The sequence below is a fragment of the Oncorhynchus mykiss genome, chromosome 32 (genome assembly GCF_013265735.2).
Source record: "Oncorhynchus mykiss isolate Arlee chromosome 32, USDA_OmykA_1.1, whole genome shotgun sequence".
NCBI lineage: Eukaryota > Metazoa > Chordata > Actinopteri > Salmoniformes > Salmonidae > Oncorhynchus > Oncorhynchus mykiss.
Window position 1 is genome coordinate 41,511,360 of NC_050572.1, and position 26,472 is coordinate 41,537,831.

The 26,472-nt window shown below is 42.9% G+C and overlaps 1 pseudogene; it reads right to left on the reverse strand.

Moving 5' to 3' along the window:
- Window positions 1–26,472, reverse strand: part of LOC110487689 — a 139,818-nt pseudogene that overhangs the window by 41,797 nt on the left and 71,549 nt on the right.

Sequence of the window (26,472 nt, forward strand, 5' to 3'; positions counted from 1 at the left end):
AAGGATGTATATAATAGCAAGTCCAGGCAAGCGCATGATCAGGCATAGCTAAAAAAAATGTATTGCATGTCCATTTAGCCCCCTGGCACAACCTTCATCTGTGACCCCATAATTTCCTCAATCCCCAGTCAGATCACCTCAACACTACTTCTTCAAGGCTGCATCTCACCTGTGTTTGTGTATGACAGCGTTGAAGAGCTTGCCGTCCCTCCAGCTGGTGGTGAAGTTGTCGCAGCGCATCCCATGGTATCCCTCCACCATGCGCTGGGACCACAGCAGCAGCTTCTCCTTCGCCGTCATGTCGTCTGACTGGCCATTCACCTGGATGTCTGAGATCTGGGGGGGGAATCCATAGGGTATCCCAATAGTATTAACACATCCGATTTGAACTAGTTTGATGATTAGTACATTTTTTGAATCGGGTGTGTTGGTACTGGGCTTAATCAAAAACCTGCACAACTTGTAGGTCTGAATAACACTGTTATAGATGGTTCAAGGTGTGCTGGTTTGGCAAAAAGGCTGGCAAAAAGGGGTTAAGGGCTGTGGATAAAGTGCACATACTGGAAGAGAACTGTACATGCTTTAGTCATTATGCATGGATTTAAAGTTCAAAGCCACTTGACTTGATCCAGGCATATGATACATTTTTAACCTGAATAACCAACAGTCAGATGTAAAAAGCACATGGAATTCATTGCAGTTTACTGCTGTGAAACCCTCCTGAACAGCTTTATGTTCCCGGGTGCAGAATCCAACTTGTGAAAGTAAAAACATCCATAGGGTACAGAATTGAAGGTGAAGCAAATTACTGCAGTGAATTCCTGCTTGAAAGAAGATGGAAGACAAAGCTATGAGTCACAGGTACAGCCTTTTGAATCTCTCAGCAGTCTATTTCCCTCAGTAGTCTATGGTGGAGCTGTGTTTACTTTAGTGTTTTGTTTCTGATGCTCAACGCTCAATACTATGTGTGCATTGCGTACTGTGTTCAATGCATTGTTAAATAATTAATGTATTGCCATGCTAGAAATACTATGCATAACTCCACCAAAAATAAAACAATAACCAAAGAAAAAATAGATTATCAATGGAGTCATGGTTGATTTTAGTCATAGCAAGAGACTTTATTGAGCTTTATTAGAACAACAAAGATTACTTTATGACCAATGTGACATTTCCAATGTGGCACACTGTCAGGCGTTCTAATATTACTTTCAGGTTTTTGTTATGGTAAGGGTGGAGAGCGAAAATATTTAGGACTTACCGTCTCATCCCTCTCGCCCCTTCTCTGTAGTGGCGGAACCTCACTACTATGTACACTCTCACGAAGTGACTCACACCAGATGGAAAGAGGCCCTCCGACCTCTCAATTCACCTTCATGAGAATCTAGAGAGATTCCTGCTTTCTTCCACTTCATCAAGGCATCATGTTTTGATGAGAGGACTCAAAGGACTAAAATAACATAGAGTCTGCATCTCAAATAGCCCCCTATTCCCTATAAAGTGTGCTACTTTTGACCAGAGACCTATGGGGTCCTCTCATCAAAAAATAAGTATAGCCTATAGTGGGACTAGAGCCGCTACCTGCCACACCCACCTCTCCTGCCTGTCAACGGGAAACACTGAGTCCCCCTGAAGTGGACGGAATCCCACATGATGTTAATCCCAGTATTACCAGTATACCCATTATAGCATCAAAAAATATCCTTGTGCCCTTCTTTTTCCATATTTCAAAATTTTCTCAACTGCTAAACAAATAACCAAATGCTCCTGGCGTTTTCCATTCGGGGAGAAATAAGTTCCATCCGAGTTATATTGAGGATGAAAACCTCATATGGTCTTCAAATAAGTGTTTCAATATGTTTTTTCAATGTTCAGTCTGAAATCCCTCAGACATATGGTAATCATGAGTAGTAGAGTTGTATATAGATAGTGGGTGCCAAATGCTAAAAGTTGCCGATTTGGAATAATAGAATTTTACTCAAATCTGCTCTGTCAACATAAGCGGTGGGCTTGGGAATTGATTAGTTGGCCAAGACAAGTCATACTGTAGCTTTTCCTACTATTATAGGCAAGGATAACAAATTATCCTTCCAGGTGAAATATACCAAACAGGTTATAGGATGTTGTACCTGGATCCCATCACCCTGGCCAGGCTTATCATTTTAATAATAATAAACATATTGGTTGTTGTTATGCTATGAGTGAAGCATGATATACCTGGAAGTGAAGGATGATGGTCCATATCAGGCCCAGGGTCAGCTTGGGGTTTCCATCGGCGATGTCATCATTCCTGATGTTGATCAGTTTAACCTGACACAAAGGGGACACAAGTATGTACAAGCATCTTAAAGAAAATTGTCCCTCTAGATTAAGTTATATCTAAATGGTTATCTAATGAATTATAAGGTATTGGGACTGTTAGTTTACATTATGAGAATCAGTTCAAAGTGAAAAAAATATGTTAAAAAACACTGAGGGTACAAAACATTAGCAATACCTGCTCTTTTCATGACATAGACTGACCAGGTGAATCCAGGTCAAAGCTATGTCACCTGTTAAATCAACTTCCGTATAGATGAAGGGAAGGACACAGGTTAAAGAAGGATTTTTAAGCCTTAAAACAACAGACACGGATAGCACCATTCAGAGGGCAAGACAAAATATTTAAGTGCCTTTGAACGGGGTATGTTAGTAGGTGCTAGGCACATCGGTATGAGTGTGTCAAGAACTGCAATGTTGCTGTTTTTTTCACGCTCCAAAGTGTCCTGTGTGTATCAAGAATGTCCCACCACCCAAAGGACATCCAGCCAGCTTGACACAACTCTGGGAAGCATTGGAGTCAACATTGGCCAGCATCCCTGTGGAACGCTTTCGACACCTTGTAGAGTCCATGTCCTGAAGAATAGAGGCTGTTCTGATGGCAAAATGGGGAGCAACTCAGCGTTAGGAAGGTGTTCCTAGTGTTTTGTAGACTCAGTGTTGATTGACGCAATTAATCATCCATCACATTGTACCTGTCTGTGTTTGAGGAAGTCCAGTCCGATCTGTACATTCTGCAGTTTGTGGAAGCGCATGCGCCCCTTCTCCCTGGGCTGTGAGAAGAGAACAAACTTTAGAGGGAGAAGAGACAGCACAATACCAATAGGGCAAGGAAGAGGCCCCATGACTGCAGGCAAAGTATTTCAGATTGAGAAAACATTTTATATGGATAACAAGCAGCAGTCATGGTCCTATATAAAATCAACCACACTGAATGGACATTACAGAACAGTTAATAATAACAGAGCAAATGGAATGACACTAAACACCTGGAAACCATGTGTTTGATGTATTTGATACCATCTATTCCGCTCCAGTCATTACCAAAAGCCAGTTCTCCCCAATTCAGGTACCACCAACTTCCTGTGATGGACATTGAATTTGAGATTTGACTCCAAAATTCATTGAGTTGTGGTCAGAGATGAACACAGTATCTCATGACTGTCCAGTCCCCCCTTCATTTGGCTGGCTTTACATGGCCCTATTGAAAAGCATTGTAATAAGATCCAGAGACATGAACATTCTAAGGAAAATGGGTGAAGATGAGAATGTTAAACCTGGACCACGTGCTACTGGATTCTTCCAATCATCAATCACTTCCATATTCAATGCATCGATCTAAACATTACAAAATAAAAAAATGACATGAAAGCTACCCTTTAGCCCAGGAGTTGGACCCTGAGAAAAACTACAATTATTTTTGCAGATAAATGACACCTAAATGACATTATTACCATTTGATCTACAACACAATCCATTCTAACCAAGCAGATACCTGAAGTTAAGCAGAGGTGCTAAGAGACTTTATGCTTCTTAATCTCTAGATAATGGTCAAGTGTGCAGGAGACCTGCATATTTGGTCCACCATTACATGCATCGGTACAGCAAGTCACAAGCTCTCAGTCAACCACAAGCTCAACTAGCGTACAGGTCGATCTCTTATTGGCTTGCAGTATCACTCTGGCTTCTGTTTACAGTAAGTTGGGTCAAATGAACGGATGCCTGCATCTCTATCTCAGAACTCAGACTAATACGCAAAGACTTGGAGGGAGGGCACAGACGAAACTAGAAGACTGAACATGAAATGATCTAGGGCTGAAACTGAAGGAAATATCCCAGCTTTATTCATAATGTTTTTTATACAACGGGTGGGTCTAATCCTGAATGCTGGGTGGTTAAAACCGCATTCTAGCCAGTGTCAATTCCACAAGTTACCACCAGCTAAATCTATGAAGTTAAAATGCATATTTACTCTGTTCCTTCTGACTGCACAATCCACTGTCTCATCAGTCCAGCCAGACAATTTATAAACTTGATCTCCACTATAGAAAAACATTTAGACATTCTCACATTTATTTTAGACTAACATTTCGTTTTCAACAGCAGAGATTTGTTTAAACCTTGCTGTCTGTCTCTCTGAAATTTGCAACCTTGTTTCAATATTCAAAATCGATCTTCAGCTGTCCCATAGTAATGAACGTGTCGGGAGTTGGGCCGAAAGCACATATTTCTTTGCCAGGCAATATCACGCCTCATTAGCTCATTGTTATGGATGTATCCAAATAAATGTCACTAGAAAACATCTTAAACAAATGCAAATGCAGCTACTTTGCTGTTATTGCGGCTAGATAGCAAGAAAGGGATTAGAACATTGGAACATTTAGAATGAACCACATAGATACAGAACAAAAAGACTGAACGACTGGGTCGCGTCTCTGGCTACCGAACCGATAGAACGAATGACCAGTCGGCTTGGGTAGCAACCTTAGAATTATGTCGGGACTATATCTAGTTGAAGGATGAAATAGTGTGAATGAATTAATCAAAATAATGTGTTTAATGAAAATACGTCAATCATCATGAATATGTTGGTAACCAGTTGTATACAAGTGATAATGTCTCCGAAGCCGGTGTTTGGAGGACATATTGACTTGTCTCAGGCCTAACGACACCTGTGCCAATATATCCTACAAACACCAACTTCTCAGGCATTATAACTTAAATAAGTAAACAAGAAACCTTCTCCACCCACATAGCTTATCACAGCACAATGACTAGGGACTACCAGTCATTTACCACACAATATCCCAAAATCGAACACAAAAAGGACAATCTCATATCTTCATTCCCTACTCAGTGATGCTCAGCTCAACTTTTTTGCAGAGTTGGGTTGGATTTCTTCTTGCAGAGTTGGGTTTCTGTGTTGCATCCCAAATGGCACCCTGTTCCCTACATAGTGTACCACTTTTGACCAGGGCCCATAGGGAAAGTATTCAGACCCCTTGACTTTTTCCACATTTTGTTATGTTACAGCCTTATTCTAAAGAGCATAAATAAATAAATAAAAATCCTCATTAATCTACACACAATACCAGATAATGACAAAGCAAAAATAGTTTTACAATTTTTATTTACCCCTTCTCCCCAATTTTGTGATATCCAATTGATAGTTACAGTCTTGTCTCATCGCTGCAACTCCCGTTCGGACTCTGGAGAGGCGAAGGTCAAGAGCTGTGCGTCCTCCGAAACACAACCCAACCAACCTGCACTGCTTCTTGACACAATGTCCACATAACCCGGAAGCCAGCCACACCAACGTGTCAGAGGAAACTACATACACCTAGCGACCGTGTCAGCTTGCACTGTGCCCGGCCCACCACAGAAGTCGCTAGTGCGTGATGGGACAAGGACATCCCTGCCGGCCAAACCCTCCCCTAACCCGGACAATGCTGGGCCAATTGTGCACCGCCCGATGAGTCTCTGGTCGCGGCTGGCTGCGACAGAGCCTGGACTCCAACCCAGAATCTCTAGTGGCACAGCTAGCACTGGGATGCAGAGCCTTAGACCACTGAGCCAATTGGGAGGCCCCAATTTTAAAATATGAAACAAAAATACCAGGTGCATCTTGTTTCCATTGATCATCCTTGAGATGTTTCGCACAACTTGATTGTGCATGTCAGAGCAAAAAACAAGCCATGAGGTTGAAGGAATTGTCCGTAGAGCTCAGAGACATTATTTTGTCGAGGCACAGATCTGGGGAAAGGTACCAGAACATTTCTGCAGCTTTGAAGGTCCCCAAGAATACAGTGGCCTCCATCGTTCTTAAATGGAAGTAGTTTGGAATCCCCAAGACTCTTCCTAGAGCTGGCTGCCTGGCCAAACTGAGTAATCGGGGGAGATGGGCGATGGTCACTCTAACAGAGCTCCAGAGTTCCTCTGTGGAGATGGGAGAACCTTCCAGAAGGACAACCATATCTGCAGCATTCCATCAATCAGTCCTTTGTGGTAGAGTGGCCAGACGGAAGCCACTCCACAGTAAAAGGTACATGACAGCCCACTTGGAGTTTGCCGAAAGGCAACTAAAGGACTCTCAGACCATGAGAAACAAGATTCTATGATCTCATGAAACCAAGATTCAACTCTATGGCCTGAATGCCAAGTGTCACGTCTGGAGGAAACCTGGCACCATCCCTATGGTGAAGCATGGTGGTGACAGCATCATGCTGTTTTTTTAGCGGCAGGGACTGAGAGACTAGCCAGGATCGAGGGAAAGATGAACGGAGCAAAGTACAGAGAGATCCTTGATGAAAACCTGCTCCAGAGGGCTCAGGACCTCAGACTGGGGTGAAAGTTCACCTTCCAACAGGACAATAACCCTAAGCACACAGCCAAGACAACACAGGAGTGGCTTCAGGACAAGTCTCAGAATGTCCTTGAGTGGCCCAGCCAGAGCCCGAACTTGAACCTGATCTAACATCTCTGGAGAGACCTGAAAATAGCTCCCCATCCAACCTGACAGAGCTTGAGAGGATCTGCAGAGAAGAATGGGAGAAACTCCCCAAATACATGTGCCAAGCTTAGCATCATCGTAGCATCATACCCAAGAAGACTCGAGGCTGTAATCGCTGATAAAGGTGTTTCAACAAAGTACTGAGTAAAGGGTCTGAATACTTATGTAAACGTGATATTTCATGTATTTTTTATTAAATTACTAAACATGTGTAAAAACCTGTTTTTGCTTTGTCATTATGGGGTACTGTGTGTAGATTTATTAGGAGGATAAAACGATGTAATCAACTTTAGAATAAGGCTGTAACATAACATGTGGAAAACGTCAAGGGGTCTGAATACTTTCCGAATGCACTGTATGTAGGGAATAGGGTGCCACTTGGGACATAGTCCTAGTCTCTACAAGCTTGTCGACAAATGGAAAAAGAGGACTACACAGAGAGGGCAAGACAAGGAGGTGACATCAACATGCACAACCCGGCAGCCACCTGGGGGAGTGACACATGCCACGCCTGAGGAGGCACTACACAGTCCACGCCCACTCACCAACCGCAAGTTCCTGGCAATGTCACGCTCCCTCGGCTACCACAGCAAGATCATCACAAGAGAAGAGGCGAAGGAAAAGGGGGCAAAGGTTAGGGCAAGACAGGAATTAGAAAAGGAAAAACAGGGGTCAAACAAGTGCAAAGGCAGAGAAATAGAGAGAGTGAGAGAGAGAGAAAGAGTGAGAGCGAGCAACAGAAAAGACATGAAAATTATGAAATATCGTAATTGCTGGACTATTAAGCGCACCTGAATATAAACCGCACCCACTGAATTATTAAAAAAGATGTATTTTGTAGATAAATAAGCCGCACATGTCTATAAGCCGCAGGTGCCTACCGGTACGTTGAAACAAATTAACTTGGTCACTATCTTCCTCCTCCTGTGCACTGAAACCACTGAAGTCATCTCCTTCGGTGTCGGAGTTGAATAGCCTCAGAATTGCTTCATCCGATGTTGGATCGTTTTCATTGTCGCTCTCGTCACTTTCATCCGGAGGCAAATACCCCGCTGAGCTCATGCTGCCCCTTCAACACGCAGCAGTCCAGCCTTTCGAAACCCGTTGATGATAGTGGATTTTTTGACAATGCTCCACGCTGTCAGGACCCACTGGCAGACTTGACCATAAGTTGCTCTTCGCATGTTTTAATGAAGGATTTCTCCCCACTTGTCATCCAAGCCTCCCCCTGAACAAGGAGCGCCACCTTAAATGCACGATTTACACTGATGTCGAGTGGCTGCAAATACTTTGGGCCATCTGCTTTTCTTCCCTCTGAAAGCTTTTGTTGTCTTTTTGCACTGAGTCAGTTCCTCACACTGCTGTTTCCAACGTCTTATCATCGACTCATTAAGGCCAAGCTCCCGTGCAGCAGCTCTATTTCCTTTTCCAACAGCCAGATCGATCGCCTTCAACTTGAAAGCTGCATCATATGCATTTCTCCGTGTCTTTGCCATGATGAGGGTGACAAAATTACTACCGTAATCAGAATGATGGGAAGTTTGAGCGCGCTCGATTTACTGTGACGGTGCTCAGTTTTTTGGCGGCATGAATCTTGTGAAAGCGGGAAAAATTCATAAATTAGCCGCGTCATTGTATAAACCGCAAGGTTCAAAGCGTGGGAATAAAGTAGCGGCTTATAGTCCGGAAATTACGGTAAGTGTTAAATTAATGCTATGAGATATTATTTCCAAAAACACCTTGAAATCAGTACTATGTATAGGCTAAATCAAATTGTGAGGAATTCTTAAACATGTAGTGAATTGTCCGTGGACCACATACTGTATCTCTGCAGGTTTTAACACGAGGTGATAAAGGTGGTAAAAACAAAACCTACCAGCCTAGGTTGTGTATTACATGTGACGTCAAGTAGGGGAAAGATTACAAAATATATAATGCATAATCATGATTCTTTATAAACTCAGCAAAAAAATAACTAAGGCAGGTCCTAACCAGACATCACGGTCAACAACGTCGCCAAATGGGCACAAACCCACCGTCGCTGGACCAGACAGGACTGGCAAAAAGTGCTCTTCACTGACGAGTCGCGGTTTTGTCTCACCAGGGGTGATGGTGGAATTCGCGTTTATCAGCGAAGGAATGAGTGTTACACTGAGGCCTGTATTCTGGAGCGGGTTCGATTTGGAGGTGGAGGGTCCGTCATGGTCTGGGGCGGTGTGTCACAGCATCATCGGACTGAGCTTGTTGTCATTTTGCAGGCAATCTCAACGCTGTGAGTTACAGGGAAGACATCCTCCTCCCTCATCCCCCTTCCTGCAGGCTCATCCTGACATGACCCTCCACCATGACAATGCCACCAGCCATACTGCTCGTTCTATGTGTGATTTCCTGCAAGACAGGAATGTCAGTGTTCTGCCATGGTCAACGAAGAGCATGGATCTCAATCCCATTGAGCATGTCTGGGACCTGTAGGATCGGAGGGTGAGGGCTAGGGCCATTCCCTCAGAAATGTCCGGGAACTTGCAGGTGCCTTGGTGGAAGAGTGGGGTAACATCACACAGCAAGTATTGGCAAATCTGGTGCAGTCCATGAGTAGGAGATGCACTGCAGTACTTAATGCAACTGGTGGCCACACCAGATACTGACTGTTACTTTTTTTGACCTCCCCTTTGTTCAGGGACACGTTATTCCATTTCTGTTAGTCACATGTCTGTGGAACTTGTTCAGTTTGTCTCAGTTTTTGAATCTTGTTATGTTCATACAAATATTTACACATGTTAAATTTGCTGAAAATAAAACGCAGTTGACAGTGAGAGAAGGTTTCTTTTTTTGCTGAGTATACAGCATCATGACAGATAAAAAAAAGATAGTATAATGGACGGAAAAGTGGGATGGGGAAAAGGGACAGAAGGAAAGGAGAGTTTGGGAATGAAGGTTGGATAGGTTGTAGCAGAAGCAGAGGTCCTTCTCCTTCCAGTCAGAGTACAAAGGTCATAGGGACTCACCAGTGTCTCTACAGAGAGCACCTCCAGCAGGGAGATGAGGTTGTGCCCATCTCTGAGGTCCTCGTACAGATCAGTGATATGCCGCTGGGCCTGATGAGGGGAGAGATCAAGAGAGACAGTTTGAGACTATTCACAGAGATGCACAATGGGTTCATTATGAATCAATGCGCTTGAAGTTAAGGTATTTTCTCTGTATTCAATACACTGATCAGCTATGAGGAATGAATCATGTACTGTAAATACTCATGATCCAACAAGACCAGTGCTCAGAAAAGCTCTGTTTGTGAAGGAACAACACTGTTCCTGAGAATTGAATCTGGGATTATGGGCCAATTTTCAGTAAACCACATTCGCAATCACCACTTTGACAGACTGGAGTGGCCATAGTATTTATAACAAAATAAACCTCTAGTAATGGTATAGTATCTCTGTCAGTATATCTTGATTGTAATCATACTCCACTACTCACACACGGCAAAATGATCACACAAAAAAAATCAAAAAAATCTAATCAAATTGTATTTCTCACATGCGCCAAATACAACAGCATTACAATGAAATGCTTACTTACAAGCCCTTAATCAACAATGCTTTAAGAAGTTAAGAAAAATAAATGTTAAGTAAAATATTTTTTTTTTGTTATTACAAATAATTAAACAGCAGCAGTAAAATAACAATAGCGAGGCTATATACAAGCAAGAGGTACCGGTACAGAGTCAATGTGCTAAGGCAACGGTTAGTCAAGGTAATTAAGGTAATATGTACATGTAGGTAGAGTAAAAGTGACTATGCATAGATAATAAACAGAGAGTAGCAACAGTGTAAAAGAAAAGTCTAGGTAGTATTTGGATTAGCTGTTCAGATGTCTTATGGCCTGGGGGTAGAAGCTGTTAAGAAGCCTTTTAGACTTGGCATTCCGGTACCGCTTGCTGTGTGGTAGTAGAGAGAACAGTGGCAGCGTAGCCTAGTGGTTAGAGCGTTGGACTAGTAACCGAAAGGTTGCAAGATCTGACACAGGTACAAATCTGTAATTCTGCCCCTGAACAAGGCAGTTAACCCACTAGGCCGTCATTGAAAATAAGAATTTGTTCTTAACTGACTTGGCTAGTAAAATAAAAGAGAGAACAGTCTATAACTAGGGTGGCTGGAGTCTTGGACAATTTTTATGGCATTCCTTTGACACCACCTGGTATCAAGGTATTGGGTGGCAGGAAGCTTGGCCCCAGTGATGTACTGGGCCGTACGCACTACTCTCTGCAGTGCCTTGCGGTCGGAGGCAGAGCAGTTGCCATACCAGGCAGTGATGCAACCATGCCCTCGAAAGTGCAGCTGTAGAACCGTTTGAGGATCTGAGGACCCATGCCGAATATTTTCAGTTTTCTGAGGGGGAATAGGTTTTGTCGTGCCCTCTTCATGACTGTCTTAGTGTGTTTGGACCATGATAGTTTGTTGGTGATGTGGACACCAAGGAACTTGAAGCTCTCACCCTACTCAGTCCTCCTTATCCTGTAGTCCACAATCATCTCCTTTGTCTTAACTACGTTGAAGTGGTTGCTGTCCTGGCACCACACGGCCAGGTCTCTGACCTCCTCCCTATAGGCTGTCTCATCGTTGACGGTGATCATCATTGTGTCATCGGCAAACTTGATGATGGTGTTGGAGTGGCCATGCAGTCATGAGTGAATGGGGAGTACAGGAGGGGACTGAGCACGCACCCCTGAGGGGCCCCTGTGTTTAGGATCAGTGTGGCGGATGTGTTGCTACCAACCCTTACCACCTGGGGGCGGCCCGTCAGGAAGTCCAGGATCCAGTTGCAGAGGGAGGTGTTTAGTCCCAGGGTCCTTAGCTTAGTGAGCTTTGAGGGCACTATGGTGTTGAACACTGAGCTGTATTCAATGAATAGCGTTCTCACATAGGTGTTCCTTTTGTTCAGGTGGGGGAAAGGGCAGTGTTGATTGCAATAGAGATTGCATCATCTGTGGATCTGTTGGTGCAGTATGCAAATTGGAGTGGGTCTAGGGTTTCTGGGTTAATGATGTGAGCCATGACCAGCTTTTCAAAGGACTTCATGGCTACAGACGTGAGTGCTACAGGTCAGTAATGATTTAGGCAGGTTACCTTAATGTTCTTGGGCACAGGGACTATGGTGGTCTGCTTGAAACATGTTGGTAATACAGACACCGTCAGGGACAGGTTGAAAATATCAGTGAAGATGCACGTCCTGGTAATCCGTCTGGCCCTGCGGCCTTGAGAATGTTGACCTGTTTAAAGGTCTTACTCACATTGGCTACGGCGAGTGTGATCACCCAGTTGTCCGAAACAGCTGATGCGCTCATGCATGTTTCAGTGTTACTTGCCTCGAAGCAAGCATAGAAGTAATTTAGCTCGTCTGGTAGGCTCTTGTCACTGGGCAGCCAGTGGTTGTGCTTCACTTTGTAGCCTGTAATAGTTTGCAAGCCCTGCCACATCTGACGCGCATCGGAGCTGATGTAGTACGATTGATTCAATCTTAGTCCTGTGTTAACACTTTGCCTGTTTGATGGTTCATCGGAGGGGATAGTGGGATTTCTTATAAGCTTCCTGGTTAGAGTCCTGCTCCTTGAAAGCGGCAGCTCTGCCCTTTAGCTCAGTGCGGATGTTGCTTGTAATCCATGGTTTCTGGTTGGAGTATGTACATACAGTCACTGTGGGGATGACGTCATCGATGCACTTATTGATGAAGCCAGTGACTGATGTGGTGTACTCCTCAATGCCATTGGAAGAATCCCGGAACATATTCCGGTCTGTGCTTGCAAAACAGTCCTGTAGCTCAGCATCTGCTTCATCTGCCCACTCTCTTATTGACCGAGTTACTGGTGCTTCCTGCTTTAGTTTTTGATTGTAAGCAGGAAACAGGGAGGATAGAATTATGGTCAGATTTGCCAAATGGAGGCCGAAGGAGAGCTTTGTACACTTCTCAGTGTGTGGAGTAAATGTGGTCTTGAGGTTTGTTTGTTTTTTACCTCTGGTTGCACTTTTAACATACTGGTAGAAATGAGGTAAAACGGATTTAAGTTTCCCTGCATTAAAGTTCCCGGCCACTTGGAGCGCCGCCTCTGGATGAGCGTTTTCCTGTTTGCTTATGGCCGTATACAGCTCATTGAGTGCGGTCTTAGTGCCAGCATCAGTTTGTGGTTGTAAATAGACAGCTACGAAGGATATAGATACACTCTCTTGGTAAATAGTGTGGTATACAGCTTATCATGAGATACTCTACCTTAGGCGAGCAAAACCTCGAGACTTCCTTAGATTTCGTGCACCAGCTGTTTTTTGTTTGTTGCAAATATAGATAGTGTGTGCTAAGCTGGCATCAAGGCAAAGGTTGGCTATTTGAAGAATCTCAAATATAAAATATATTTTGATTTGCTTAACAATTGTTTGGCTACTATATGATTCCATATGTGTTATTTTATAGTTTTGATGTCTTCACTATTATTCTACAATGTAGAAAACAGTAAAATGAAGAAAAACCCTTGAATAAGTAGGAGTTCCAAAACATTTGACCGGGAGTGTATAGCTCAAACTCTTTTGGGGAGGGTGGGGATAGCAGGCGTAATTGTTCATCCATACTGTAAGAGGCCCTAGAGGCCCTTGCTAGGGGCCTCAGCATTTACTGAGAGTGACAGAAACATCTCTCTGCAAGCAGTGATTACTTATCTATGACACAAGTCATGTGAATGTGCATAGAGGCACTGCAGAAAGTCCAGATGACTGGGAACTCTCCCCCAGTGATGAACTGGTCTGTCCACCCAAGCCCAGCTCAGTTAATGCCTACCATTGTGTCATCATAATACCTTAGCAAATGTATGTTTTACCAGGGGCATTGGTAGACACAATGTAAGTAACCTAACGGCCCTCTCTGCCTCTGCTGATCTTACAGTTATTGTATGCAGCAATCATGTGTCTATGAATCCAGATTTATGCTGTTAGCACTGAGGCGGTGTGCCCTAGTAGGAAGTTGACTGTGTGCAGCTCACCCTGCACTAACATGAGAATATCTCATTTTGCTAAGGCTCCCAGCAAGCAATGAAAACAACCAAACAGCCAGGAATAGTCCTCTAAATAGCCACGTTAACATGTCGCTTAAGAAACAAGGTTAATGAAATGTATAACTTGCTAATAACAGATTACATTCATATTCTGACTATCTCTGAAACTCACTTAGACAATACCTTTGATGGTACAGTTGTTGCAATACAGGGTTATGTCATTTATACAGAAAATACAGAAATGCCAGTGGTGGAGGTGTTGCTGTTAATATTCAGAACACTTGTGTTCTGCTTGATAATGTATGTGATATCAACAGAGAGGTATATTTTCTGGGTGATTTAAATATTAACTGGCTTTCATCAAGCTGCCCACTCAAGAAAAAGCTTCAAACTGTAACCAGTGCCTGCAACCTGGTTCAGGTAATCAGTCAACCTACCAGGGTAGTTACAAAACAGTACAGGAATTGAATCAACATGTATTGATCAGATCTTTACAATTGACGCAGAAATGTGCTTGAAAGCATATATCCAGATCCATTGGATATAGTGATCACAATAAAGTATATCTAGGAAAACCAAAGTTCCAAAGGCTGGGCCTAATAGAGTGTATAAGAGGTCATACAATACGTTTTGTATCGATTCCTATGTTGTTGATATAAATAATTTTTGTTGGTCCGTGGTGTGTAATGAGGAGCAAACAGATGTTGTACTTGAAACATTTATGAAATTAATTATCACAGTTACGAATAAGCATGCACCCATTAAGAAAATGACTGTAAAAACTTACATCTCTGTGGCTTGATGAGGAATTGAAAAATGGTGTGGTTGAGAGGGATGAGGCAAAAGGAATGTCAATGGTGAAGGCTTGGTGAATGGCGCCGAAGGAGATGGCTGCTGTTTTACGATCCCGTAAACAATCCCAGAAACCCTAGACCCACTCCAATTTGCATATTGCTCCAACAGTTCCACAGACGATGCCATCTCTATTGCACTTCACACTGCCCTTTCACACCTAGACAAAAGGAACACCTATGTGAGAATGCTATTCCTTGACTACACTTCGGAGTTTAAAAACATAGTGCCCTCAAAGCTCATCACTAAGCTAAGGACCCTGGGACTACACACCTCCCTCTTCAACTGGATCTTGGACTTCCTGACGGACCGCCCCCAGGTGGTAAGGGTAGGTAACAACACATCTGCCACGCTGATCCTCAACACGGGGGTCCCTCAGGGTGCGTGCTCAGTCCCCTCCTGTACTCCCTGTTCACTCATGACTGCATGGCCAGGCACGACTTCAACACCATCATCGAGTTTGCAGATGACACAACAGTGGTAGGCCTGATCACCAACAATGATAAGACAGCCTATAGGGAGGAGGTCAGAGGGCCTCCTCTGTGGGGGCACAGGACAACAACCTTTCCCTCAACGTTATCAAGACAAACGAGATGATGGTGGACTACAGGAAAGGAGGGCTGAGCACGCCCCCATTCTCATCGATGGGGCTGTAGTGGAGCAGGTTAAGAGCTTCAAGTTTCTCCATGTCCACATCACCTACAAACTATCATGGGCCAAAGAAGAAGAGGGTACATCAAAGCCCATTCCCGCTCAGGAGACTGAAAAGATTTGGCATGGGTCCTCAGATTCTCAAAAGGTTCTACAGCTGCACCATCAAGAGCATATTGACTGGTTGCATCACTGCCTGGTATGGCAACTGCTCGGCCTCCGACTGCAAGGCACTGCAGAGGGTAGTGCGTACGGCTCAGTACATTACTGGGGCCAAGGTTCCTGTCATCCAGGACCGTGTCAGAGTAAGAACCTAAAAATTATTGAAGACCCCCCAGCCACGCTAGTCATGGACTGTCCACTCTACAACTGCACGACAAGTGGTATCGGAGCACCAAGTCTAGGTCCAAAAGGCTTCTTAACAGCTTCTACCCCCAAGCCATAAGACTTCTGAACAGCTAATTAAATGGCTACCCAGACCCCTCTTTTACTCTGCTACTACTCTCTGTTCATTGTCTATGCATAGTCACTCCCTACCATGTACATGATACCTCAATTACCTTGACTAAACGGTGCCCCCGCACCTTGACTCTGTACTGGTACCCCCTGTATTTAGCCTCGCCATTGTTATTTTACTGCTGCTGTGAATCATTTGTTACTTTCTACTTTTTACAAAAAACATATTTATTTTTTAACTTCTTAAAGTATTGTTGGTTAAATGCTTGTAAGTAAGCATTTCACTGTAAGGTCTACCTGTTGTATTTGGCGCATGTACAAATAACATTTGATTTGATAAGTCTGGCTGTACAACCGATTGGCAAACATACTGCAAATTGAGAAATCCTGTGACTGAACGGAATAAAAAGAAACTACACAATGAAACAAAGTTAAATTACATAACAAATGATAGTAAAAATGTCACGATCGTCATAATGATTGGACCAAGATGCAGTTCCATCCCATTAATTAGGAAGAGAAAACTCAAAGAACAAAAACAACAACGCGAACAAAACGAAACGTGAAGCTCAAAATAGTGCTAACAGGCAACTATACATAGTCAAGATCCCACAAAGCACAATGAGGAAATGGCTACCTAAATATGATCCCCAATCAGAGACAACTATAAACAGACATTTAATTGACCTAGATAACCCACCCTTAATCGCGTGACAAAAAAGCTTTGGAACATCTTGAATGAAATTTTGGGAAAAAAGGCAAACTCAGCTCCATGATTCATTGACCAAACCGTCTGATATTGCCAACTACTTTAATGATTTTTTCATTGGCAAGATTATCAAACTCCACTCCTATTTGCCATATCTTAAATTTAAGTATACTAGAAAGTGTGTCCTCAGGCCTGGAGGGAACAAAAATTAATGTTGCACTTCCACATCTGTGATGAAAGGTGACAGAGCTAGAGCGGTGTTTGTCAGATCCTGAGACATCCCAAAAATCGGTCTTCTCATAACAACGTTTGTAGCGTCCAAACGGTTTGACCTACAAACTAATGTGAACCCAATGTGGAAAGAGGAGATGGAACATGATGGTGTTCTCAATTTTGCTCTACGAACCCCACAAGTGTTACGGGACTCGTCTGAAGATAACCAGTACCGGTTTCAAAAAATTAATGGAGGTATGAAGGCAGGTTTGTGCACACACAAAAAAAGGGGATAAATATGTTTAAAAATGCACTACCGTTCAAAAGTTTGGGTTCACTTAGAAACTTTTTTTTGTCCATTAAAATAACATCAAATTGATCAGAAATACAGTGTAGACATTGTTAATGTTGTAAATGACCATTGTTGCTGGAAACGGCTGTTTTTTTAATAATGGAATATCTACATAGGCATACAGAGAGGCCCATTATCAGCAACCATCACTCCTATGTTTAAATTGCATGTTTTGTTAGCTAATCCAAGTTTATCATTTTAAAAGGCTAATTGATCATTAGAAAACCCCTTTTCAATTACGTTAGCACATAATCCCTGTTGTGCTCAGGGATAGGCGTCACGTAATATTAAATATTCATGAACATCTTATATCATTTAAAAGCTTAAATTCGTGTTAATCGAACTGCGTTGTCCGATTTAGAATAGGCTTTACAGCGATGGCATACCATGCGATTGTCTGAGGACAGCGCCCCACATCAACATATTTTTCAACCAGCACAGGCTTCACAAAATCACAAATAGCGATTAAATAAATCACTTACTTCTTAAAATCTTTCTTTGTTTGCAATCCCAACCAAAAATCTGGTTGGTTTTTCTTTGGATTTTCAACTGCCAAATCAATTCAGAGAACTAGACCTTATCCATAACACATTTTAAAGAAGCAGTAAAACTGGCCTTCTTTAGACTAGTTGAGTATCTGGAGCATCGGCATTTGTGGGTTCGATTACAGGCTCAAAATAGTCAGAAACAAAAACTTATTTTCTGAAACTCGTCAGTCTATTCTTGTTCTGAGAAAGGAAGGCTATTCCATGCGAGAAATTACAAAGACACTGAAGATCTCGTACAACGCCGTATACCATGGTTGCTGATAATGGGCCTCTGTACGCCTACGTAGATATTCCATTAAAAATCAGTAATTTCCAGCTACAATAGTCATTTACAACATTAACAATGTCTACACTGTATTTCTGATCAATTTAATGTTATTTTAATTGACAAAAAAATATGTTTTTCTTTCAAAAACAAGGACATTTCTAAGTGACCCCAAACTTTTGAACGGTAGTGTATACAGTGCCTTGCGAAAGTATTCGGATCCCTTGAACTTTGCGACCTTTTGCCACATTTCAGGCTTCAAACATAAAGATATAAAACTATTTTTTTGTGAAGAATCAACAACAAGTGGGACACAATCATGAAGTGGAACGACATTTATTGGATATTTCAACCTTTTTTAACAAATCAAAAACTGAAAAATTGGGCGTGCAAAATTATTCAGCCCCCTTAAGTTAATACTTTGTAGCACCACCTTTTGCTGCGATTACAGCTGTAAGTCGCTTGGGGTATGTCTCTATCAGTTTTGCACATCGAGAGACTGAAATTTTTTCCCATTCCTCCTTGCAAAACAGCTCGAGCTCAGTGAGGTTGGATGGAGAGCATTTGTGAACAGCAGTTTTCAGTTCTTTCCACAGATTCTCGATTGGATTCAGGTCTGGACTTTGACTTGGCCATTCTAACACCTGGATATGTTTATTTTTGAACCATTCCATTGTAGATTTTGCTTTATGTTTTGGATCATTGTCTTGTTGGAAGACAAATCTCCGTCCCAGTCTCAGGTCTTTTGCAGACATTCTTCCAGAATGGTCCTGTATTTGGCTCCATCCATCTTCCCTGTCCCTGCTGAAGAAAAGCAGGCCCAAACCATGATGCTGCCACCACCATGCTTGACAGTGGGGATGGTGTGTTCAGTGTGATGAGCTGTGTTGCTTTTACGCCAAACATAACGTTTTGCATTGTTGCCAAAAAGTTCAATTTTGGTTTCATCTGACCAGAGCACCTTCTTCCACATGTTTGGTGTGTCTCCCAGGTGGCTTGTGGCAAACTTTAAACGACACTTTTTATGCATATCTTTAAGAAATGGCTTTCTTCTTGCCACTCTTCCATAAAGGCCAGATTTATGCAATATACGACTGATTGTTGTCCTATGGACAGAGTCTCCCACCTCAGCTGTAGATCTCTGCAGTTCATCCAGAGTGATCATGGGCCTCTTGGCTGCATCTCTGATCAGTCTTCTCCTTGTATGAGCTGAAAGTTTAGAGGGACGGCCAGGTCTTGGTAGATTTGCAGTGGTCTGATACTCCTTCCATTTCAATATTATCGCTTGCAAGTGCTCCTTGGGATGTTTAAAGCTTGGGAAATCTTTTTGTATAGAAATCCGGCTTTAAACTTCTTCACAACAGTATCTCGGACCTGCCTGGTGTGTTCCTTGTTCTTCATGATGCTCTCTGCGCTTTTAACGGACCTCTGAGACTATCACAGTGCAGGTGCATTTATACGGAGACTTGATTACACACAGGTGGATTGTATTTATCATCATTAGTCATTTAGGTCAACATTGGATCATTTCGAGATCCTCACTGAACTTCTGGAGAGAGTTTGCTGCACTGAAAGTAAAGGGGCCGAATAATTTTGCACGCCCAATTTTTCAGTTTTTGATTTGTTAAAAAAGTTTGAAATATCCAATAAATGTCGTTCCACTTCATGATTGTGTCCCACTTGTTGTTGATTCTTCACAAAAACATACAGTTTTATATCTTTATGTTTGAAGCCTGAAATGTGGCAAAAGGTCGCAAAGTTCAAGGGGGCCGAATACTTTCGCAAGGCACTGTATATATTTCCTGAGCTTTCTGATATCTCAAATAGGACAAACACTTCAAAACCTTGTTTCTTATGATGTATTTTTTGACTGTATTTTTTTGCCATTCATGAATGTGTTATTCCGTGTGTTTCTCTGGACTATAGTAGTAAATGCCAAATTCAATATTTGATCACATATATATTATTTATTTAATTCCTAAATGGGTCCAAAAAATCTAAATCAAATAGCTAAATGATCCATAGTATGACCATATTTGTCACGCTCTGACCGTAGATGTCACGAACCTCGCCGAAGATGGTGCCTCTTCCTGTTCGGGCGGTGCTTGGCGGTCGTCATCGCCGGCCTATTAGCTGCCATCGATTCCCTTTCTGTTTGTTTTGGTTATTGGGTAATTGGGTACACCTGTTTTGTATTAGGGTTTGTTTGTAGGGTATTTAAGGACACTAGGCCCGCTGGGTATTTGTGAGGGCTTGTTTTTTGTTACTCTGTGTTTGATGATGTGATTTATTCGAGTCTTTATTCTCCGGACTATTTTTGTCCTGTTGTTTGGACTGGCAACTTATATACGCCCTGTGTGTTGGCGTGATTGTTTTGTTGCGCTGGTGAATAAATTTGACAAACGACAGAACTCTGCTCTCTGTGCCTGATTCCACCCACCACTCCTAGTTGATCGTAACAGTAGATTGCTTTGTATGTTTCTATTTTTTGTTTGGTCAGGGTGTGATGTGGGTGGGCATTCTATGTTTGTATGTCTATGTTTTGTATTTCTATGTTTTGGCCGTGTATGGTTCTCAATCAGGGACAGCTGTCTTTCGTTGTCTCTGATTGAGAACCAACAGTGTTTTCCCACTGTTAGTTGTGGGTGGTTATTTTCTGTTTAGTGTTGGTTGCACCTTGCAGAACTGTTTCGGCTATTCTTTTTGTATTCAGTGTTCAGTCAGTTCATTATATTAAAGATGAACACGTACCCCGCTCCATTTTGGTCCAATGACTCCTCTTCTTCTTCCGACGAAAGCCGTGACAGAACCACCCACCACAAACGGACCAAGCAGCGGGGTAACAGGGAGCAGAGGTTGATGGAATCATGGACATGGGAGGAGATATTGGACGGCAAGGGACCCTGGAGACAGGCTGGGGAATATTGCCGCCCCAAAGAAGAACTGGAGGCAGCTAAAGCTGAGCGGCGGCGATATGAGGTAACGAGAGGCAGCCCCAATTTTTTTTTTTTTTTTACAATTCCATATGTCTGCTTTTTCTTTTTGCAAAAAAGTAGTGTGTAGTTCCAGTAGTTGGCTACATATTGAGCGATTTCAGTGCCAACAGAAAATGTATTTGAGTTCCACAATTTCTTATTTCTATTAGGATATTGACTTTCAATATAATATTTGTATTTGTAATGCACACATTTAATAATTGAATTCATAAATTAACTTGTAATTTCATGATTTGAAACTGAACGAATATTGCATTACATTTTCAAATTCAATTTAACCTTTTCATAGGTACCAACAAACGGCTGTGATCCTTCTACAGTGGTCCCTGTGATTTAGAATGCTTATTCAGAACGTCCTGTTTCGATTGACGCAACAGTCAGCATTTGAGCTAGCCAAATCGTTTTTTCACATAAACATTTTGCACAAGCACAGTCCTTACAAAGTTATGTCCAGAATGTGACCAGTTTATTTTGAATGCAGACATTTACAGAAGTAGCTACAGCATAACACAATCATCCAAACTGGAAAATGTAGGCTAAATGTCTTAGCGCTAACTGAGTAAAGTTTGATGTAATACAAGAGGTCATATTTTTATAATTCTCGGCTGACAGAAACTACAATATAAATTAGCTAATAGCAATTACTATGTATAATTAATCACATCACGGGTGAGCTCACCACTGATCGAAATTATTGAGTAAAACACTTTCTAGAAAGCTAAAGTAATACGATGATGGTTACTTTGTGCGCGCTGCCATGTTTTTTTCTCGCATCAGCCAAAGATAATAAGAGGAGTCGAGATGAGTTTGGTCTGTTCATAGTATGCATGTTGAAGGGGGTGTATGTATGGTCTACACCCGTTCACATCCCATCATTCACATTTGTGAATGAACACTCCCTCGTGTCATTTTGTTATAACATCTTTGGTCTGATAGAAATTTACTTGTCAACAAACACGTCTCCAAAAAATAGCTGGAATTAGCTTAGCTCATCATAATCCGTACAACCTTCAAAAAAGTAGCTGGTGGGAGACATCGTAGAGGAGATCAATTGCTATGCCTTGGAGCTACAGGAGAAGAGAGAGACAGGAGTGAGGGGGAAACTTGCTAAATGGGTGACAACCACAATTAGTGAAATGCAATTGGTGACTGTCCTCATGGGACACATTCTTTTGGAGAGATTGGGAACCCAAATTGGTCTACACGGACAAGTTCTGGCCTGTTTAGATCTTATCTGTCGGAAAGATATCAGTTTGTCTCTGTGAATGGTTTGTCCTCTGACAAATCAACTGTAAATTTTGGTGTTCCTCAAGGTTCCGTTTTAGGACCACTATTGTTTTCACTATATATTTTACATCTTGGGGATGTTATTCGAAAACATAACGTTAACTTTCACTGCTATGCGGATGACACACAGCTGTACATTTCAATGAAACATGGTGAAGCCCCAAAATTCCCCTCGCTAGAAGCATGTGTTTCAGACATAAGGAAGTGGATGGCTGCAAACTTACTACTTTGAAACTCGGACAAAACAGAGATGATTGTTCTAGGTCCCAAGAAACAAAGAGATCTTCTGTTGAATCTGACAATCGATCTTAATGGTTGTACAGTCGTCTCAAATAAAACTGAAGGACCTCGGCGTTACTCTGGACCCTGATCTCTCTTTTGAAGAACATATCAAGACAGCTTTTTTCCATCTACTTAACATTGCAAAAATCAGAAACTTTCTGTCCAAAAATGATGCAGAAAAATTAATCTTTGTTTTTGTCACTTCTAGGTTAGACTACTGCAATGCTCTACTTTCTGGCTACCCGGATAAAGCACGAAATAAACTTCAGTTAGTGCTAAATACGGCTGCTAGAATCCTGACTAGAACCAAAAAATGTGATCATATTATTCCAGTGCTAGCCTCCCTACACTGGCTTCCTGTCAAGGCAAGAGCTGATTTCAAGGTTTTACTGCTAACCTACAAAGCATTACATGGGCTTGCTCCTACCTATCTCTCTGATTTGGTCCTGCCGTACATACCTACACGTACGCTTCGGTCACAAGACGCAGGCCTCCTAATTGTCCCTAGAATTTCTAAGCAAACAGCTGGTGGCAGGGCTTTCTCCTATAGAGCTCCATTTTTATGGAATGGTCTGCCTACCCATGTGAGAGACGCAAACTTGGTCTCAACCTTTAAGTCTTTACTGAAGACTCATCTCTTCAGTGGGTCATATGATTGAGTGTAGTCTGGCCCAGGAGTGTGAAGGTGAACGGAAAGGCTTTGGAGCAACGAACCACCCTTACTGTCTCTGCCTGGCCGGTTCCCCTCTTTCCACTGGGATTCTCTGCCTCTAGCCCTATTACAGGGGCTGAGTCACTGGCTTACTAGGGCTCTTTCATACCGTCACTTGAGTGGGTTGAGTCACTGATGTGATCTTCCTGTCTGGGTTGGCGTGGCGGAGATCTTTGTGGACTATACTCGGCCTTGTCTCAGGATGGTAAGTTGGTGGTTGAAGATATCCCTCTAGTGGTGTGGGGGCTGTGCTTTGGCAAAGTGGGTGGGGTTATATCCTTCCTGTTTGGCCCTGTCCGGGTGTGTCCTCGGATGGGGCCACAGTGTCTCCTGACACCTCCTGTCTCAGCCTCCAGTATTTATGCTGCAGTAGTTTGTGTCGGGGGGCTAGGGTCAGTTTGTTATATCTGGAGTACTTCTCCTGTCCTATCCAGTGTCCTGTGTGAATTTAAGTATGCTGTCTCTAATTCTCTCTTTCTCTCTTTCTCTCTCTCGGAGACCTGAGCCCTAGGACCATGCCTCAGGACTACCTGACATGATGACTCCTTGCTGTCCCCAGTCCACCTGGCTGTGCTGCTGCTCCAGTTTCAACTGTTCTGCATGTGATTATTATTTAACCATGCTGGTCATTTATGAACATCTGAACATCTTGGCCATGTTCTGTTATAATCTCCACCCTGCACAGCCAGAAGAGGACTGGCCACCCCACATATTCTGGTTCCTCTCTAGGTTTCTACCTAGGTTTTGGCCTTTCTAGGTAGTTTTTCCTAGCCACCGTGCTTCTACACCTGCATTGCTTGCTGTTTGGGGTTTTAGGCTGGGTTTCTGTACAGCACTTTGAGATATCAGCTGATGTATGAAGGGCTATATAAATTCATTTGATTTGATGGGAATAGTAAAGAAGAACTCTCTGAGAAAATACTGGAAACAGATCTTATGTTTGTAACCCACTTCTTGTCACCCTCTTTTCCCCAAGACCACTTCCTGCGATGCCTGCAATTCATCAACAATGCTACTGCCAACCACAAAATAAGAAAGGTTCTTGCCAGCCTGACATCAGAATTTGGCTGGGTCTTTGTGCCATACAAGGAAGGACCTATGCATTGATGAGTCCCTGATGTTATGGAAGGGTAGACTGGCGTTCCATCAATATATTCCTTCCAGAGGCACAGGTTTGGGGTCAAGTTCATTGTTATGTGCGACATGAAGCCAGGTCATTATAGCCTTCACAGGGTCCACCACTGACATCCAACATTATGAGGGGCTTGGGGTGTCCGGGTCCATGTTGATGACTAGTAGTAGTAGTTTAATTAAATGATAATAAATAAACTGGGTTGCACATTGTTAACATATCGTCCTATTTATTGTTATCACATCAATTCAGGCAAGTGTTGAACCAGCGCAACTGTAGATCCGAGTCATTGTAGCCATTTCTTAACTCTTTTTGAACTGCACTGTTGGTTATTGTCTTGTTAGTAAGCATTTCACGGTAAAGTCTACACCTGTTGTATTTGGAGCATGTGACAAATAAAGTTTGATTTGAGTCCAGTGGCCACACTGTAAACGATTTCACGCTTGCCTGCTTAGCGAGTACTGCTTCCCCCTGATTCTGCTGATATGGAGACTCAAACTCAGGTCTTCTGCCACGAACACACCTGTGTTAGTTTCAAGTCTCCGGCAAGAGTATTATAAGGTTAACACAAAATCTGGGGAGTGGCCAGCTGAGTATAAGACTGTATGATCTGCATATGCATGGATTAGAGAGCTTCCTACTGCCTGAGCTATGTTGTTGATGTAAATTCAGAAGAGCGTGTGGACTAGGATCAAGCCTTGGGGTACTCCCTTGGTGACAGGCAGTGGCTGAGACAGCGGATGTTCTGACATTATACACTGCACTCTTTGAGAGGTAGTTAGCAAACCAGGCCAAAGACCTCTGAGAGACCAATACTCCTTAGCCAGCCCACAGGAATGGAATGGTCTACCGCAGTGGTTCCCAAACTTTTTATAGTCCCGTACCCCTTCAAACATTCAACCTCCAGCTGTGTACCCCCTCTAGCACCAGGTTCAGCGTACTCTCAAATGTTGTTTTTTGCCATAAGAATGAGTGTGTTTTTGTCACAACTCGGCTCATGGGAAGTGACAGAGAGCTCTTATAGGAACAGGGCACAAATAATAATCAATCATTTTGCTCTTTATTTAGCCATCTTGCATATAAAACCTTATTTGTTCATGAAAAGGTTCATGAGAAGGGTGTGCTTGAAAGGATGCACTTAACTCTGTAATGTTGGGTTATATTGGAGAGAGTCTCAGTCTTAAATCATTTTCCACACACAGTCTGTGCCTGTGTTCAGTTTTCATGCTAGTGAGGACCGAGAATCCACACATACAGTGGGGAGAACAAGTATTTGATACACTGCCGATTTTGCAGGTTTTCCTACTTACAAAGCATGTAGAGGTCTCTAATTTTTATCATAGGTACACTTCACTGACGGTCAATCACCCTCAGTCTGGGGCTCCATGCAAGATCTCATCCTGTGGGACATCAATGATCATGAGGAAGGTGAGGGATCAGCCCAGAACAACACGGCAGGACCTGGTCAATGACCTGAAGAGAGCTGGGACCACCGTCTCAAAGAAAACCATTTGTAACACACTATGCCAACATGGATTAAAATCCTGCAGCAAGGATCCCCCTGCTCAAGCCAGCGCATGTCCAGGCCCGTCTGAAGTTGGCCAATGACCATCTGGATGATCCAGAGGAGGAATGGGAGAAGATCATGTGGTCTGATGAGACAAAAATAGAGCTTTTTGGTCTAAACTCCACTCGCCATGTTTGGAGGAAGAAGAAGGATGAGTACAACCCCAAGAACACCATCCCAACCTTGAAGCATGGAGGTGGAAACGTCGTTCTTTTGGGATGCTTTTCTGCAAAGGGGACAGGACGACTGCACCGTATTGAGGGAAGGATGGATGGGGCCATGTATCGCGAGATCTTGGCTAACAACCTCCTTCCCTCAGTAAGAGCATTGAAGATGGGTCGTGGCTGGGTCTTCCAGCATGACAATGACCCGACACACACAGCCAGGGCAACTAAGGAGTGGCTCCGTAAGAAGCATCTCAAGGTCCTGGAGTGGCCTAGCCAGTCTCCAGACCTGAACCCAATAGAAAATCTTTGGAGGGAGCTGAAAGTCCGTATTGCCCAGCAACAGCCCCGAAACCTGAAGGATCTGGAGAAGGTTTGTATGGAGGAGTGGGCCAAAATCCCTGCTGCAGTGTGTGCAAACCTG